At 38.7% G+C, this 17,716-nt stretch overlaps 2 non-coding genes across 2 annotated transcripts; both read left to right on the plus strand.

Annotated features, from left to right (window-relative positions):
• Window positions 1-769: 769 nt before the first annotated feature.
• LOC112738959 (small nucleolar RNA R71) lies at window positions 770-877 on the plus strand. Its single transcript, XR_003169905.1, has one exon. It is a non-coding gene; the product is annotated as a small nucleolar RNA R71 (small nucleolar RNA).
• A 12,520-nt stretch (window positions 878-13,397) lies between these two features.
• On the plus strand, window positions 13,398-13,505 carry LOC112739756 (small nucleolar RNA R71). Its single transcript, XR_003170693.1, has one exon. It is a non-coding gene; the product is annotated as a small nucleolar RNA R71 (small nucleolar RNA).
• Window positions 13,506-17,716: the final 4,211 nt, after the last annotated feature.

Here is a 17,716-nt window from a genome sequence, read left to right on the forward strand (position 1 = left end):
AGTTCAGACCATTTAGTGTAGCATAAAGGTTATTTTCCATGGAATGTTATCTCCGATCAATAGATTGTAGTAATTCATCATTAGCAGATGAAGAAGGATAAGTAATTTGAGAGGTCTGCTGTTGGATATTCTGTGGTCCTTGGGATTGCCTCAGGTGAGGTGCTCTGTAAGGTTGGTTCTGGTTCTGCTGCCTGTTGTTGTTATTATTCCACCTCTGATTTTCCTGATTGTCTCTGCCTCCTCTGTTATTGTTGTCCCTCCAATTCTGGTTAGAATTGTCCTGCCATCCATGGCTGTAACTGCCACCTTGATTGTACCATTGGTTGGGGTGGTCCTAGAAGTTATGAGTGGATGCCACGGTGTTGTCTTCCTGCTGGAGCTGTGGACATTCATCAGTATAATGGCTATAATCATCACAGACTCTGCAAACTCTCTGTGGGACTAACTGTTGGCTTTGCTGTGGTGGAGAAGGTTGAGCTTGCTGAACTTGTTGCTGATTCAATTGCATCTACTTCAGTAAGTTGGTCATTTCACAGATACTCTGAGTTAGAGCAGCAGTCTCTTTGCTAGAGGATATTTCTGCAATAGCTTTTGAACGGCCTTATTTCTGCCTGTGATTCCGAGTAGATTCAGCTAAGTCGCTGATCAATTGTCATGCCTCATCAGTGGTCTTGTGCTTTTTTATAGACCCATTGCTAGCACTTTCCAATATGGTCTTATCTTGGTGCCTCATGCCTTGTGTGACGTAACCGAGCAACACTATCTTGTTAATCATATGGTGGGGGCATGCTTCCAGAAGATTATTGAAGCGCTCCCAATATTCATAGAGAGTCTCGGATTCATCCTGAACAATCATGGAAATGTCTTTTCTCAGTTTATCAGTAACTTCAGCTGGAAAGAACTTTTCCAAAAATTCTCTTCTAAGTGTATCCCAGTCGGATACAGTTGCTGTGGGTTGAGTGTAGTACCACTCTCTTGCCTTTCCCTCAAGAGAGAATGGGAAGGCTTTTAACAAGATTGAAGTTTCATATGCACTATCACGCCTTACAGTAGAACAGGCTGCTTGGAAATCTCTCAGGTGCTTGATAGGCTCTTGAGCATGTAAGCCATGAAACTTGGGCATCAAATTGAGCAGTGCAGTCTTTATTTCAAAATCTGTAGCCACCGCTAGGTGATGCGCTTGAAACGGTTGCATTGAAAAATCAGGGGCTCCAGCCTCCTGGATAGTAACTCTTCTAGGTGCTGCCATGTCACCTGCACGTAAATCAACCGAATCAGTAGAACGGGAGCTGGTTTCTTCCTCAAGTGACGTTTCAGATCCGCCCTCAGAGAGGGCTAACCGACGCCGACCTTGCCTTATTCGTGAAATAGTTCTTTCAATCTCAGGATCGAATGCTGGCAGGCTTGGATCAGGAAGTGAACGTGTCATCTAACGAAAGAAACATGCAGCTCATAGTAGCAAAATAAAATAAAAGGCAAATAAATAATTTCCAATCAATAACTTAGCACTCTATTGCAACTCCCCTGCAACGGCGCTAAAAATTGACGTGGCGAAAATTGGCGAGTTAAGAATTGTTATAAGATATGCGTTGCAAGTATAGTTCTCAACCAACCAGAAATCCGCCTATCAATTTAGAAGGGTTGTCACAAAAATTAAAATTAAAATACTGGGAGTATGAATCCCAGGTCGTCTCCCAACGAGTTGCAGAAAGGTGTGCTATTGTATTAATCAGATGTTTTCAAAAATGAATTGAGTTGATGAACAGGAAATTAAATTAGAGAATTTATGTGATTTAAATAAAAGCCTTGACTGGGAGTAGATTAGCTAGAAGCCCTATTCTTGTTGGAGTACTCTCAAGATTAATTGACAATTGAAGGTTGTTCTATTTAGTTATCCCTTACTAGGTAAGGGAAAGTCAAACAAGTTGGAATGCTATTTCTATTCACAAGTTCCAATCCGCTTAATTGAAAGGGATTGGTGTCAGTGACTAGAGGGCAATCCAACAATAAACTCAATTACAATTTTTCTTTTAAGCATTCCAACTCAAGGTCTTCCTTTCAATCAACTCCCAATCAAGTTATGGAACTACTCGCTCATCGTGAATGTAGAATTCATAACATAGGAAAGGGAATTAAAGAAAGACATGATAAGTAATAATCAAAGAAATCAATTAAAAATAAAAGTAATTCTTGTATTAATAAATTCTAAAATAATCCAATGGAAGAGTAAGAGACAAGTAAAGAGAATGAACTAGAATGACGAAGTCTTGCTGAGGCAATAACTCTTCTCAATATCCCAATACAAAAACAATTATAAATGAAATCCTAAGAACTATGAATGTGTGGAGAGAAAAACCTAGAGGAGGAGTAAAACTAGATCTAAAAACTAAAACTGTGTAGAATGAATGTTCTCTTTCGTTTCTGCATGTTTCCTGGCTCTAGTTTGCTTTTCTTGGCCGAAAACTGGGTCAAAACAGGGCCCAAAATTGCCCCCAGCAAATTCTGCAGATTATGCAGATCGCGCATGTCACGTGATCGCGTCATTCATGCGGACGCGTCATTCAGCGTTTGCTTTGCCATGCGTGCGCGTCGTCCACGCCTTCGCGTCACTGATGCAGTTTCCAATCCACGCGATCGCGTGAGCCATGCGTCCGCATCACTTCTCGTTGGTCATCTCCTCAATTTCTTGTGTTCCTTCCATTTTTGCAAGCTTCCTTTCTAATCTCTAACTCATTCATGCCCTATAAAGCCTGAAACACTTAACACATAGATCACGGCATCGAATGGAATAAAAGAGAATTAAAATACATAATTAAAAGTCTCTTAGGAAGCAAGTTTTCAACCATAAGGCATTTTTAGGAAGGAATTATAAATGCATGCCTTTTTTTTAATGAATAAGTGGGTAAAGAGTTGATAATACCACATAATTAAACACAATATAAACCATAAATTAATGGTTTATCAGGTATCATTGCATCCGTCCCATATATCAAATGGAAAGGTGTTTCTTTTGTTATTGAGTGGATAGTGGTGTTGTATCCCCATATGACTTCAGGTATTAATTCTTTCCAGAGCCCTTTGGCATCATCTAGTTTCTTTTTTAAAGCATGGAGGATGACTTTATTTGCAGCCTCGGCTAACCCATTTGTCTGTGGGTGTTTTACCGATGAGAAATATTGTCTGATCTTTAAATCCTACAAAAAGGAGGTGAATTTGTGATCGGCAAACTGGCGACCATTATCAGTGATAATATGCCGAGGAATGCCGAATCTACAGATAATATGTTTCCATACAAAGAAAACCATTTGTTGTGAGGTGATTTTTGCTAGGGGTTGTACCTCTATCCATTTTGAAAAGTAATCAATTGCTACTATTAAGAATTTTACCTGACCTGCCGCTAAAGGGAAGGGGCCAAGGATGTCGATGCCCCACTGGTTGAACAGCCAACTTACCTCGGAACTGTGAAGGAGTTCGGCCGGGAGGTGTGTAATCAGACTATGCTTTTGGCAGTTATCACAGCTTTTGACCTTTACTTTGCAATCCTATTGTAATGTCGTCCAAAAGAAACCAGCCCAGAGGATCTTTGAAGACAGACTTCGGGCTCTGAGGTGCGTACCACAGATTCCTTCATGTGCCTCAGCAAGTACAAAGTCAGCTTCTGACCTGTTAAGACATTTAAGTAAAGGACGAGAAAATCCTCATCTATATAGGCAGTTGTTATAAATAGTAAAAAATGAAACTTGTCGGCGAAAGTGCCGAGCATTTTCAATGGCGTCTGGCAAGATTCCTGTTCGAAGATAGTTTATGTAACGTTCTCGCCAATCTGCATCCTGTGAAACAATTAGAACTTCTGTGAGATCTATACTGGGTTTAAGTAGTGTGGATTGTAAAAGGGATGAGTTGGTTGTTTGAGTACTAGCAAGCTTAGATAGAATATCAGCTCGGCTATTATTCTCACGAGGTATATGTTGAATTTCACACTTTGTAAATATTTGACTGTAATTTTTGAACAGTTGCAAGGTATTTGGATAATAAAGGATCCTTTACCTGGTATAAATCATTCACCTGCTGTACAATGAGCAAGGAATCACAATATACCTTGAGATCAGTAATGTTTAGATCGGCAGCGAGTTTGAGGCCGGCAATAAGAGCCTCGTACTCACTCTGATTGTTGCTCGCCTTGAAATAAAAGTGTAGGGATTGCTCGATGATGTTGCCATTTCCACCTTTAAGTATGATTTCAGCTTCACACCCTTGTGGATTAGAAGAACCATCTACATATAAAGACCATTGGGTTGAGTCTTCGGTTGTGTCTGGAACTGTGAATTTGGCTATAAAATCTACCAGATATTGAGATTTGATCGGCCCTCATCCCTGATAATGAATATCAAACTCTGAAAGCTCAACGACCATTTAACTAGTCGGCCTGCTAACTCTGGCTTTTGAAGGAGTTGTGGCAAGGGTTTGATCTGTCCGAACGTATACGGAATCGCTTTGAAAATATGGCCGAAGTCTTTGTGCCAAAAATGTCAGAGCTAAAGCCAGCTTCTCATTCCTCGGATGGCGAAGTTTGGCATTTTGTAGAGTCTTATTGATGAAATAGATCGGCAGCTGCTGCTTTTGTCTTTCTGCAATAAGAACAGAGTTTATGGCCCAGTCAGTCATAGATAGATATAGATAAAGTGGTTCCCCATGAAGGGGTGTTTTTAAAACAGGGGGTTTTGAAATGGTTTCTTTTATGGCTGTAAAAAATTTTTCACATTCATCAGTCCAGTGAAAAGCTTTTTTCTTTTTTAGTGTTTGGAAAAAATAGAAAAATTTGGAAGCTAGACAAGGAAGAAATCTAGAAAGCAGGCTAATATCCCCATTAATTATTGGACTTCTATAATTGTTTGTGGGCTTTTCATGTCCAAAACAGCTTGGCATTTTTCAGGATTCGCTTCAATTCCTCGGTTGGTAAGCATGAAGCTGAGGAATTTTCCACTTTGTACACCAAAGGCGCACTTCTCGGGGTTTAACCTAACTCAATTGTGAATGTATTTTAATATGGCTTGGCCTTAATTGTACATATATGATTCCTTGAAGAATATTAATCAAATTAACCACATGTAAGCTCTATATATATAGGTGGATAGTAATTAGAATTGCATGATTCATTTAGATAGTTTGCATTTAGAATAGATTGCATTGCATAAGATTCCACCATTCTACCTTTACTCTTTTCTCTTGGATTTAGCATGAGGACATGCTATTATTTAAGTGTAGGGAGGTTGATAAACCCATATTTTATGATTCATTTTGTACTCAATTAAGTGTTTTTATCAATTCTTCACCCACTTATTCATATGAATTGAATGGTTTTACTTTCCCTTCCTTATTTTATGATATATGTGAAAAACATGTTTCCTATACTTTAAAAATATTAAATTTAATTATCCTTCATTACCATTCGATACTGTGATTTGTGTGTTAAGTATTTTCAGGTCTCATAGGGCAGGAATTGCTTAAAGGATAGAAAAGAAACATACAAAAATGGAAGGAAAGCAAAAAAATGGAGTTTTGAAGAAAAGGCAGCGACGCGAACGTATGGATGACGCAGACGCGTGCCTAGCACGAAATGGCATCGACGCGAACGCGTGACTGACACAGACGCGTGCCTTGAGCAGAACGCAAATGACGCGTATGCGTGACTGACGCGTACGCGTGACAAAAAAAACCTCCAGACCACGCGAACGCGTGACCTACGCGCTCGTGTGACAGACGCCACGTACAGGAATTTGCAAAAAATGCCCCCAGCAATTTTTGGACCCTTTTTTGGCCCAATTCCAAATCCAGAAACACAGAATATAAGCCAGAGAATGGGGGAACCAAAAAAACAATTGATAGAACATTCATAATTCAATTTTAGGTTTTAAATGTAGCTTTTAGAGAGAGAGCTCTCTCCTCACTCTTAAGTTTTAGGATTAGGATTCCTTTTATTTTATGATTATTACTTCAATGCCAGGTTCAATATTTCTTTTACTTTATGTTTCTCTTCTACTTTTAGATACTCTAATGCTTTTATTTGTTAATTACTTATGTTGCTAATTTAGCTTATGAACCTTTTCATGTTAAGATTTGAATATTCTATTTAATGCAATTTGAGGTATTTCAGATTAATGATTGTTTTACTCTATTTATAATGCTTTCAATTTAATTTAGACTTATTTTCCCTTTTGGCTTTGGGTAAGTAATTGGTAACGCTTGAGTTATCAAACTCAGCTGTTGATTTAAAATTGGGAATTGCTGATTGATACCGACCTTTTCTTTACTGTTTTTAGGGTAGTTTCATGCATTTCCTTAGAAAATAAGCTAGTTTTGGGTAGATATTCACTTACATCTTGATTCAAGCATACATTGTGCACTTTACATGATTTCATGAGGATTTTGCATGAATTTAATGACAAATTGGATGTTGTATTTCTCATGACTTGGACTAGAACTTTGATGCACTCTATTGCTTGATTTCAGGACAAAGGAAGCAAGGAAGAACCACGTTAGCAGCCACGTTAATCTAATTAACGTAACTCCTAACGTAGAATGGGAGTAACTTGCAAAGTTAATGAGAAAAGTAATCGCCAATAACGCTCTCAAAATCATCATTGCCCAGGTTAAGAGTCACGTTAACTAAATTAACATGAACTCTAACGTGGAGGAAAGGAAATGGAGCCAACGTTAGTGACACTTACTGGTGCACGAAATTATGATCTCAGGCAATGGCGCCAAAAACTCTGTACGCACGTCTTAATAAATCGTTTTTCATTCACAACTTCGATACAACTAACCAGCAAGTGCATTGGGTCGTCCAAGTAATAAACCTTACGTGAGTAAGGGTCGATCCCACGGAGATTGTTGGTATGAAGCAAGCTATGGTCACCTTGTAAATCTCAGTCAGGCGAATATCAAATAGTTATGGAGTTTTCGAAAATAAATAATAAATAAATAGAAAGTAAAGATAGAAACACTTATGTAATTCATCGGTGAGAATTTCAGATAAGCGTATAGAGATGCTTTCGTTCTTCTGAACTTCTGCTTTCCTGCTGTCTTCATCATCCAATCAGTCTTACTCCTTTCCATGGCTGGCTTTATGTAAGGACATCACCATCGTCAATGGCTACTTTTCATCCTCTCTGTGAAAATGGTCCGATGCGCTGTCACTGCATGGCTAATCATCTGGAGGCATCACCGTGGTCAATGGCTGCATCCTATCCTCTTGTGAAAATGGTCCAAATGCTCTATCACAGCACAGCTAATCATCTGAGGTTCTCGATCATACTGGAATAGGATTCACCCTCCTTTTGCGTCTGTCACTACGCCCAGCACTCGCGAGTTTGAAGTTCGTCACAGTCATTCAATCCCAGAGTCCTACTCGGAATACCACAGACAAGGTTTAGACTTTCCGGACTCTCATGAATGCCGCCATCAATCTAGCTTATACCACGAAGATTCTGACTAAGAGATCCAAGAGATACTCATTCAATCAAAGGTAGAACGGAAGTGGTTGTCAGGCACGCGTTCATAGGGAATGATGATGATTGTCACGTTCATCACAATCATGTTGAATTGCGAATGAATATCTTAGAAGTGGAATAAGTTGAATTGAATAAAAAAACAGTAGTACTTTGCATTAATTCATGAGGAACAGCAGAGCTCCACACCTTAATCTATGGAGTGTAGAAACTCTACCGTTTGAAAATACATAAGTGAAAGGTTCAGGCATAGCCAAATGGCCAGCCCCCAAACGTGATCAATATGATCCTAAAGATGAACTAAAAAATCATAAGATGTCTAATACAATAGTAAAAAGTCCTATTTATACTAAACTAGTTACTAGGGTTTACAGAAGTAAGTAATTGATGCATAAATCCACTTCCGGGGCCCACTTCGTGTGTGCTTGGACTGAGCTTGAATTTTACACGTGCAGAGGCTCTTTCTGGAGTTGAACACCAGGTTGTAACGTGTTTCTGGCGTTCAACTCTGGTTCGTGACGTGTTTCTGGCGTTTAACTCCAGACTACAGCGTAGAACTGGCGTTCAATGCCCTTTTGCGTCATCTAAACTCGGCCAATGTATGAACCATTATATATTGCTGGAAAGCCCTGGATGTCTAAGTTCCAACGCAATTGGAAGCGCGCCATTTTGAGTTCTATAGCTCCATAAAATCCACTTTGAGTGCAGGGAGGTCAGAATCCAACAGCATCAGCAGTCCTTCTTCAACCTCTGAATCTGATTTTTGCTCAAGTCCCTCAATTTCATCCAGAAAATACTTGAAATCACAGAAAAGCACACAAACTCATAGTAAAGTCTAGAAATGTGAATTTAACATAAAAACTAATGAAAACATCCCTAAAAGTAACTAGATCCTACTAAAAACATACTAAAAACAATGCCAAAAAGCGTATAAATTATCCGCTCATCACAACACCAAACTTAAATTGTTGCTTGTCCCCAAGCAACTAAAAATCAAATAGGATAAAAAGAAGAGAATATACTATAAATTTCAAACTATCAATGAAACATAGCTCCAATAAGATGAGCGGGACTTGTAGCTTTTTGCCTCTTGAATAGTTTTGGCATCTCACTTTATCCATTGAAGTTCAGAATGATTGGCATCTACAGGAACTCAGAGTTCAGATAGTGTTATTGATTCTCCTAGTTCAGTATGTTGATTCTTAAACACAGCTATTTTATGAGTCTTGGCCGTGGCCCTAAGCACTTTGTTTTCCAGTATTACCACCAGATACATAAATGCCACAGACACATAACTGGGTGAACATTTTCAGATTGTGACTCAGCTTTGCTAAAGTCCCCAATTAGAGGTGTCCAGGGTTCTTAAGCACACTCTTCTTTTGTTTTGGACCTTGACTTTAACCGCTCAGTCTCAAGTTTTCACTTGACACCTTCACGCCACAAGCACATGGTTAGGGACAGCTTGTTTTAGCCGCTTAAGCCAGGATTTTATTCCTTTAGGCCCTCCTATCCACTGATACTCAAAGCCTTGGGATCCTTTTTATTTACCCTTGCCTTTTGGTTTTAAGGGCTATTGGCTTTTTGCTCTTGCCTCTTGGTTTTAAGAGCTTTGGCTTTTTCTGCTTGCTTTTTCTTTTTCTTTCTATTTTTTTTCGCTATTTTTTTTCTGCAAGCTTTGTTCTTTGCTGATTTTTATTGCTTCAAGAATCATTTTTATGATTTTTCAGATTATCAAATAACATGTCTCCTTGGCATCATTCTTTCAAGAGCCAACATATTTAACATTCTTAAACAACAACTTCAAAAGACATATGCACTGTTCAAGCATTCATTCAGAAAACAAAAAGTATTGTCACCACATCAATATAATTAAACTAAGTTCAAGGATAAATTCAAAACTTATGTACTTCTTGTTCTTTTGAATTAAAACATTTTTTCATTTAAGAGAGGTGATGGATTCATAGGACATTCATAACTTTAAGACATAGTTACTAAATACTATTGATCATGTAATAAGACACAAACATGGATAAGCACTTAACATAAAGAAAACGAAAAACAGAGAATGTAAGAACAAGAAATGAATTCACCTTAGTGATGGTGGCGTTTCCTTCTTGAGGAACCAATGATGTCCTTGAGCTCTTCTATGTCTCTTCCTTGTCTTTGTTGCTCCTCCCTCATTGCTTTTTGATCTTCTCTAATTTCATGAAGGATGATGGAGTGCTCTTGATGTTCCACCCTTAATTGTCCCATGTTGGAACTTAATTCTCCTAGGGAGGTGTTGATTTGCTCCCAATAGTTTTGTGGAGGAAAATGCATTTGAGGCATCTCCGGGATCTCATGATGATGAGCTTCATGCGTCTCTTGAGATCCATGAATGGGCTCTCTTGCTTGCTCCATCCTTTTCTTAGTGATGGGCTTCTCTTCCTCAATGGGAATGTCTCCTTCTATGTCAATCCCAGCCGAATTCCATAAATGGCAAATGAGGTGAGGAAAAACTAACCTTGCCATAGTGGAGGACTTGTCAGCCACCTTGTAGAGTTCTTGAGGTATAATCTCATGAACCTCCACTTCTTCTCCAATCATGATGCTATGGATCATGATGGCCCGGTCTATAGTAACTTCAGACCGGTTGCTAGTGGGAATGATTGAGCGTTGAATGAACTCCAACCATCCTCTAGCTACAGGCTTAAGGTCCAGTCTTCTCAGTTGAACCGGTTTGCCTTTTGAGTCAATCTTCCATTGAGCTCCTTCCACACATATGTCCATGAGGACTTGGTCCAACCTTTGATCAAAGTTGACTCTCCTTGTGTAGGGGCGTGCGTTCTCTTCCATCATTGGCAAGTTGAACGCCAACCTTACATTTTTTGGACTAAAATCTAAGTAATTCCCCCGAACCATGGTGAGATAATTCTTTGGGTTCGGGTTCTTACTTTGATCATGGTTCCTTGTGATCCATGCATTAGCATAGAACTCTTGAACCATTAGAATTCCGATTTGTTGGATGGGGTTTGTTAGAACTTCCCAACCTCTTCTATAGATCTCATGTTGGATCTCCGGATACTCATTTCTCTTGAGTTTGAAAGGGACCTCGGGGATCACCTTCTTCTTGGCCACAACATCATAGAAGTGGTCTTGATGAGCTTTGGAGATGAATCTTTCCATCTCCCATGACTCGGAAGTGGAAGCTTTTGTCTTCCCTTTCCCTTTTCTAGAGGATTCTCCGGTCTTGGGTGCCATCAATGGTAATGGAAAAACAAAAAGCTTATGCTTTTACCACACCAAACTTAGAATATTGCTCGCCCTCGAGCAAGAGAAGAAAGAATAGATGAAGAAGAAGAAGAAAATATGGAGGAGATGAGGGAGAGGTGTATTCGGCCAAGAAGAGAAGAGAGGGTTGTGTTGTGTGAAAATGAGAAAGAATGGAGGGCTTTATATAGGGAGGGGAGGGGGGGTAATTTCGGCCATATAGGGTGGGTTTGGGTGGGAAATTGATTTTGAATTTTGAAGGTAGGTGGAGTTTATGAGGTAGGTTTAGGGGGAAGAGTGGATAGATGTGAGTGGTGAAGTGTTTTGGGGAAGAGTGTTTATTGGGAAGAGAGGATGAACATTGAGAAGAGGAAAGAGAGTGAGTGGTGGTAGGTGGGGATCCTGTGGGGTCCACAGATGCTGAGATGATCCTGTGGGGTCCACAGATCCTGAGGTGTCAAGGAATTGCATCCCTGCAGCAATTAGGCATGTAAAATGCTGCAATTCTGGCGTTTAAAGGCCGAACTAATGCTTGTTCTGGGCGTTCAGCGCCCAGATGCAGCATATTTCTGGCGTTGAACACCAACCAGATGCTTGTTTCTGGCGTTTAGCGCCAGTTCTTCTTCACTGTGCATTTCTGGCGTCTGGACGCCAGGATGCTGCTTGTTTCTGGCGTTCAACGCCAGATCCATGCTCTGTTCTGGCGTTGAACACCAGCCAGATGCTCCTTACTGGCGTTTAAACGCCAGTAAGATCCTCCTCCAGGGTGTGATTTTTTTCTGCTGTTTTTGATTCTGTTTTTAATTTTTTGATTTATTTTGTGACTCCACATGATCATAAACCTATAAATACATATAACTAATAAAAATATAATTAAATAAAAATTAGGTTGCCTCCCAACAAGTACTTCTTTAATGTCAATAGCTTGACAGTGGGCTCTCATGGAGCCTCACAGATGTTCAGAGTATTGTTGAGACTCCCCAACACCAAACTTAGAGTTTGGATATGGGAGTTCAACACCAAACTTAGAATTTGGTTGTGGCCTCCCAACACCAAACTTAGAGTTTGACTGTGGGGGCTCTGGTTGACTCTGTTTTGAGAGAAGCTTACTGTGCCTCTTTTCCATGTTTACAGAAGGATGTCCTTGAGTTTTAAACTCAAGGGAGTCCTCATTCAATTGAAGGACTAGTTCACCCCTGTTAACATCAATCATAGCTCTTGCTGTGGCTAGGAAGGGTCTTCCAAGGATGATAGATTCATCCTCATCCTTCCCAGTATCTAGGATTATGAAATCAGCAGGGATGTAAAGGCCTTCAACCTTTACTAATATGTCCTCTACTTGTCCATAAGCCTGTTTTCTAGAATTGTCTGCCATCTCTAATGAGATTTTAGCAGCTTGTACCTCAAAGATTCCCAGTTTCTCCATTAAGAGAGTGGCATAAGGTTTATTCCTGACCCCAGGTCACATAAAGCCTTCTCAAAGGTCATGGTACCTATGGTACAAGGTATCAGGAACTTTCTAGGATCCTGTTTCTTCTGAGGCAATCTCAGTTGATCCAATGTATTTAGTTCATTGGTGAACAGGGGAGGTTCATCTCCCCAAGTCTCATTACCAAATAAATTGGCATTCACCTTCATGATTGCACCAAGGAATTTGGCAACTTGCTCTTCAGTAGCATCCTCATTCTCTTCAGAAGAGGAATACTCATCAGAGCTCATGAATGGCATAAGGAGGTTTAATGGAATCTCTATGGTCTCTGGATGAGTCTCAGATTCCTTTGGTTCCTCAGAGGGAAACTCCTTATTGATCACTGGACGTCCCAGAAGGTCTTTCTCCTTGGGATTCACGTCCTCTCCTTCCTCCTTGGATTCGGCCATGATGGTTATATCAATGGCTTTGCACTTTCCTTTTGGATTTTCTTCTGTATTGCTTGGGAGAGCACTAGGAGGGGTTTCAGTGATCTTCTTACTCAGCTGGCCCACTTGTGCCTCCAAATTTCTAATGGAGGACCTTGTTTCATTCATGAAACTTACAGTGGCCTTAGATAGATCAGAGACTAAGTTTGCTAAATTAGAGGTATTTTGTTCAGAGTTCTCTGTCTGTTGCTGAGTGGATGATGGAAAAGGTTTACTATTGTTAAATATATTTCTTCCACCATTATTAAAGCCTTGTTGAGGCTTTTGTTGATCCTTCCATGAGAGATTTGGGTGATTTTTCCATGAGGGATTATAGGTGTTTCCATATGGTTCACCCATGTAATTCACCTCTGCTATTGCAGGGTTTTCAGGATCATAAGCTTCTTCTCCAGAAGATGCCTCTTGAGTACTGTTGGATGCAGCTTGCATTCCATTCAGACTCTGAGAAATCATATTGACTTGCTGAGTCAATATTTTATTCTGAGCCAATATGGCATTCAGAGTATCAATTTCAAGAACTCCCTTCTTCTGAGGCATCCCATTACTCACAGGATTCCTCTCAGAAGTGTACATGAACTGGTTATTAGCAACCATGTCAATGAGTTCTTGAGCTTCTGCAGGCATTTTCTTTAGGTGAATGGATCCACCTGCAGAAGTATCCAATGACATCTTAGCTAATTCAGACAGACCATCATAGAATATATCCAGGATGGTCCATTCTGAAAGCATGTCAGAAGGACACTTTTTGGTCAGTTCCTTGTATCTCTCCCAAGCTTCATAGAGGGATTCACCTTCTTTCTGTCTGAAGGTTTGAACATCCACTCTAAGCTTACTCAGCTTTTGAGGAGGAAAGAACTTGGCTAAGAAAGCCTTGACCAGTTTATCCCAAGAGTTCAGGCTATCCTTAGGTTGAGAGTCCAACCATATTCTAGCTCTGTCTCTTACAGCAAAAGGGAAAAGCATGAGCCTGTAGACTTCAGGATCTACTCCATTAGTCTTAACAGTATCACAGATCTGCAAGAATTCAGTTAAGAACTGAAAAGGATCTTCATATGGAAGTCCATAAAACTTGCAGTTTTGCTGCATCAGAGAAACTAATTGAGGTGTCAGCTCAAAGTTGTTTGCTCCAATGGCAGGGATGGAGATGCTTCTTCCATGTAAATTGGAATTAGGTGCAGTAAAATCACCAAGCATCCTCCTTGCATTATTATTATTTTCGGCTGCCATCTCCTCTTCCTGGTTTGAAAATGTCTGAAAGGTGCTTGCTGGATTGTTGTAATTTAGCTTCTTTTAGTTTCCTCTTCAGAGTCCTTTCAGGTTCTGGATATGCTTCAACAAGAATGTTCTTGTCCTTGCTCCTGCTCATATGAAAAAGAAGGGAACAGAAAAATAATAATAATAGGGATCCTTTTTACCCAGGTATAGAGGTTCCCCTGTGTGAGTAGAAGAAAAGAAGAAGAGAAAATCTGAACTCAGAGAGAGAGAGGGTTCGGATTTTTGGTGAGTGAGGGAGAGATGTTAGTAGATGAATAAATAAATAGAAGGAGATGAGAGAGAAGGATTTTCGAAAATTATTTTTGAAAAATGGTTAGTGATTTTCGAAAATTAAAAGAAGAAACAAATTAAAATTGAATTTTGAAACAATTAGTTAATTAAAAAAAATTTTTGAAAAAGAGGGAGATATTTTCGAAAATTAGAGAGAGAGAGTTAGTTAGGTAGTTTTGAAAAAGATAAGAAACAAACAAAAAGTTAGTTAGTTAGTTGAAACAAATTTTGAAAATCAATTTTTGAAAAGATAAGAAGATAATAAGTTAGAAAAGATATTTTAAAATTAAATTTTTGAAAAAGATAAGATAAGAAGATATTTTTGAAAAGATATGATTGAAATTAGTTTTTGAAAAAGATTTGATTTTTAGAATCACAATTAATGACTTGATTCACAAGAAATCACAAGATATGATTCTAGAACTTAAAGTTTGAATCTTTCTTAGCAAGCAAATAACAAACTTGAAATTTTTGAATCAAAACATTAATTGATGATGTTATTTTCGAAAATTAGGAGATAAAGATAAGAAAAAGATTTTTGAAAAATATTTTAAAAATTTTCGAAAATAAATAAGAAAAGTGAAAAAGATATGATTTTTGAAAAAGATTTTGAAAAAGATAAGATTTTTAAATTGAAAATTTGATTTGACTCATAAGAAACAACTAAGTTTTAAAAAGTTTTGGAAAAAGTCAACTCAAATTTTCGAAATTTATGAGTGAAAAAGGGAAAGATATTTTTTTGATTTTTGAATTTTTAATGATGAAAGAGAAAAACATGAAAATGATGCAATGCATGAAAATTTTGGATTAAAACAATAAATGCATGCAAGAATGCTATGAATGTCAAGATGAACACCAAGAACACTTTGAAGATCATGATGAACATCAAGAACATATTTTTGAAAAGTTTTTCAATGCAAAGAAAACATGCAAGACACCAAACTTAGAAATCTTTCATGTTCAGAAACTATGAATGCAAAAATGCACATGAAAAACAAGAAAAGACTCAAAACAAGAAAATATGAGGATCAAACAAGAAGACTGGCCAAGAACAACTTGAAGATCATGATGAATGCAATGCATGAATGCATGAATTTTCGAAAAATGCAAAGTATTTTTAGAAAAAATGCAATTGATACTAAACTTGAAAGTGACTCAAGACTCAAACAAGAAACACAAAATATTTTTTATTTTTATGATTTTTTTTTTGGATTTTTCGAAAATTAATGTGAAAAAGAAAAATAAGGATTCCAAAATTTTTAATATGAATTCTAGGAATCTTGCACTCTTAGACTAAAGCTCCAATCTGAGGGTTAGACATGGCTTAATAGCCAGTCAACTTTAGCATGTAAATTAGGTGGATCTGGAACAGCAGCAGGTGGATTAGCAACAACTAGCTTGCTCTTGATAATGTTGGGTTGGAAGCCCCAGTCCAAATAAATTTAGACATGGCTTTACAGCCAGTCAGGCTTCAACATGCTTCAAGAAACACTAGAATTCATTCTTAAAAAATTTTAGAATAATTTTCGAAAACAGATGAGAAATTTTTGAAAGATTTTTGAAAATTTTTTTTTTTGAAAAATTTTTTTTTTTGAAAACAAAATAAGAAGAAAATTACCTAATCTGAGCAACATGATGAACCGTCAGTTGATCAAACTCGAACAATCCCCGGCAACAGCGCCAAAAACTTGGTGCACGAAATTGTGATCTCAGGCAACGGTGCCAAAAACTCTGTACGCACGTCTTAATAAATCATTTTTCATTCACAACTTCGATACAACTAACCAGCAAGTGCACTGGGTCGTCCAAGAAATAAACCTTACGTGAGTAAGGGTCGATCCCACGGAGATTGTTGGTATGAAGCAAGCTATGGTCACCTTGTAAATCTCAGTCAGGCGGATATCAAATAGTTGTGGAGTTTTCGAAAATAAATAATAAATAAATAGAAAGTAAAGATAGAAACACTTATATAATTCATCGGTGAGAATTTCAGATAAGCGTATAGAGATGCTTTCGTTCTTCTGAACTTCTACTTTCCTGCTGTCTTCATCCAATCAGTCTTACTCATTTCCATGGCTGGCTTTATGTAAGGACATCACCATTGTCAATGGCTACTTTTCATCCTCTCTGTGAAAATGGTCCGATGCGCTGTCACTGCATGGCTAATCATCTGGAGGCATCACCGTGGTCAATGGCTGCATCCTATCCTCTTGTGAAAATGGTCCAAATGCTCTGTCACAGCACGGCTAATCATCTGAGGTTCTCGATCATACTGGAATAGGATTCACCCTCCTTTTGCGTTTGTCACTACGCCCAGCACTCGCGAGTTTGAAGTTCGTCACAGTCATTCAATCCCAGAGTCCTACTCGGAATACCACAGACAAGGTTTAGACTTTCCGAACTCTCATGAATGCCGCCATCAATCTAGCTTATACCACGAAGATTCTGACTAAGAGATCCAAGAGATATTCATTCAATCTAAGGTGGAACGGAAGTGGTTGTCAAGCACGCGTTCTTGGGGGAATGATGATGATTGTCACGTTCATCACATTCATGTTGAAGTGCGAATGAATATCTTAGAAGTGGAATAAGTTGAATTGAATATAAAACAGTAGTACTTTGCATTAATTCATGAGGAACAGCAGAGCTCCACACCTTAATCTATAGAGTGCAGAAACTCTACCGTTTGAAAATACATAAGTGAAAGGTTCAGGCATGGCCGAATGGCCAACCCCTAAACGTGATCAATATGATCCTAAAGATGAACTAAAAAATCATAAGATGTCTAATACAATAGTAAAAAGTCCTATTTATACTAAACTAGTTACTAGGGTTTACAGAAGTAAGTAATTGATGCATAAATCCACTTCCGGGTCCCACTTGGTGTGTGCTTGGGCTGAGCTTGAATGTTACACGTGCAGAGGCTCTTTCTGGAGTTGAACGCCAGGTTGTAACGTGTTTCTGGCGTTCAACTCTGGTTCGTGACGTGTTTCTGGCGTTTAACTCCAGACTGCAGCGTAGAACTGGCGTTCAACGCCCTTTTGCGTCGTCTAAACTCGGCCAAAGTATAAACTATTATATATTGATGGAAAGCTCTGGATGTCTACTTTCCAACGCAATTAAAAGCGCGCCATTTTGAGTTCTGTAGCTCTAGAAAATTTACTTTGAGTGCAGGGAGATCAGAATCCAACAGCATCAGTAGTCCTTCTTCAACCTCTGAATCTGATTTTTGCTCAAGTCCCTCAATTTCAGCCAGAAAATACCTGAAATCACAGAAAAGCACACAAACTCATAGTAAAGTCTAGAAATGTGAATTTAACATAAAAACTAATGAAAACATCCCTAAAAGTAACTAGATCCTACTAAAAATATACTAAAAACAATGCCAAAAAGCATATAAATTATCCGCTCATCACTTACCTTTGTCACTAACGTTGGACCAAGCTCATAAGTGGCCACGTTAAGAGCCATGTTAACTTAGTTAACGTGGCTTCTAA

Source organism: Arachis hypogaea, chromosome 13, assembly GCF_003086295.3.
Source record: "Arachis hypogaea cultivar Tifrunner chromosome 13, arahy.Tifrunner.gnm2.J5K5, whole genome shotgun sequence".
Lineage (NCBI taxonomy): Eukaryota > Viridiplantae > Streptophyta > Magnoliopsida > Fabales > Fabaceae > Arachis > Arachis hypogaea.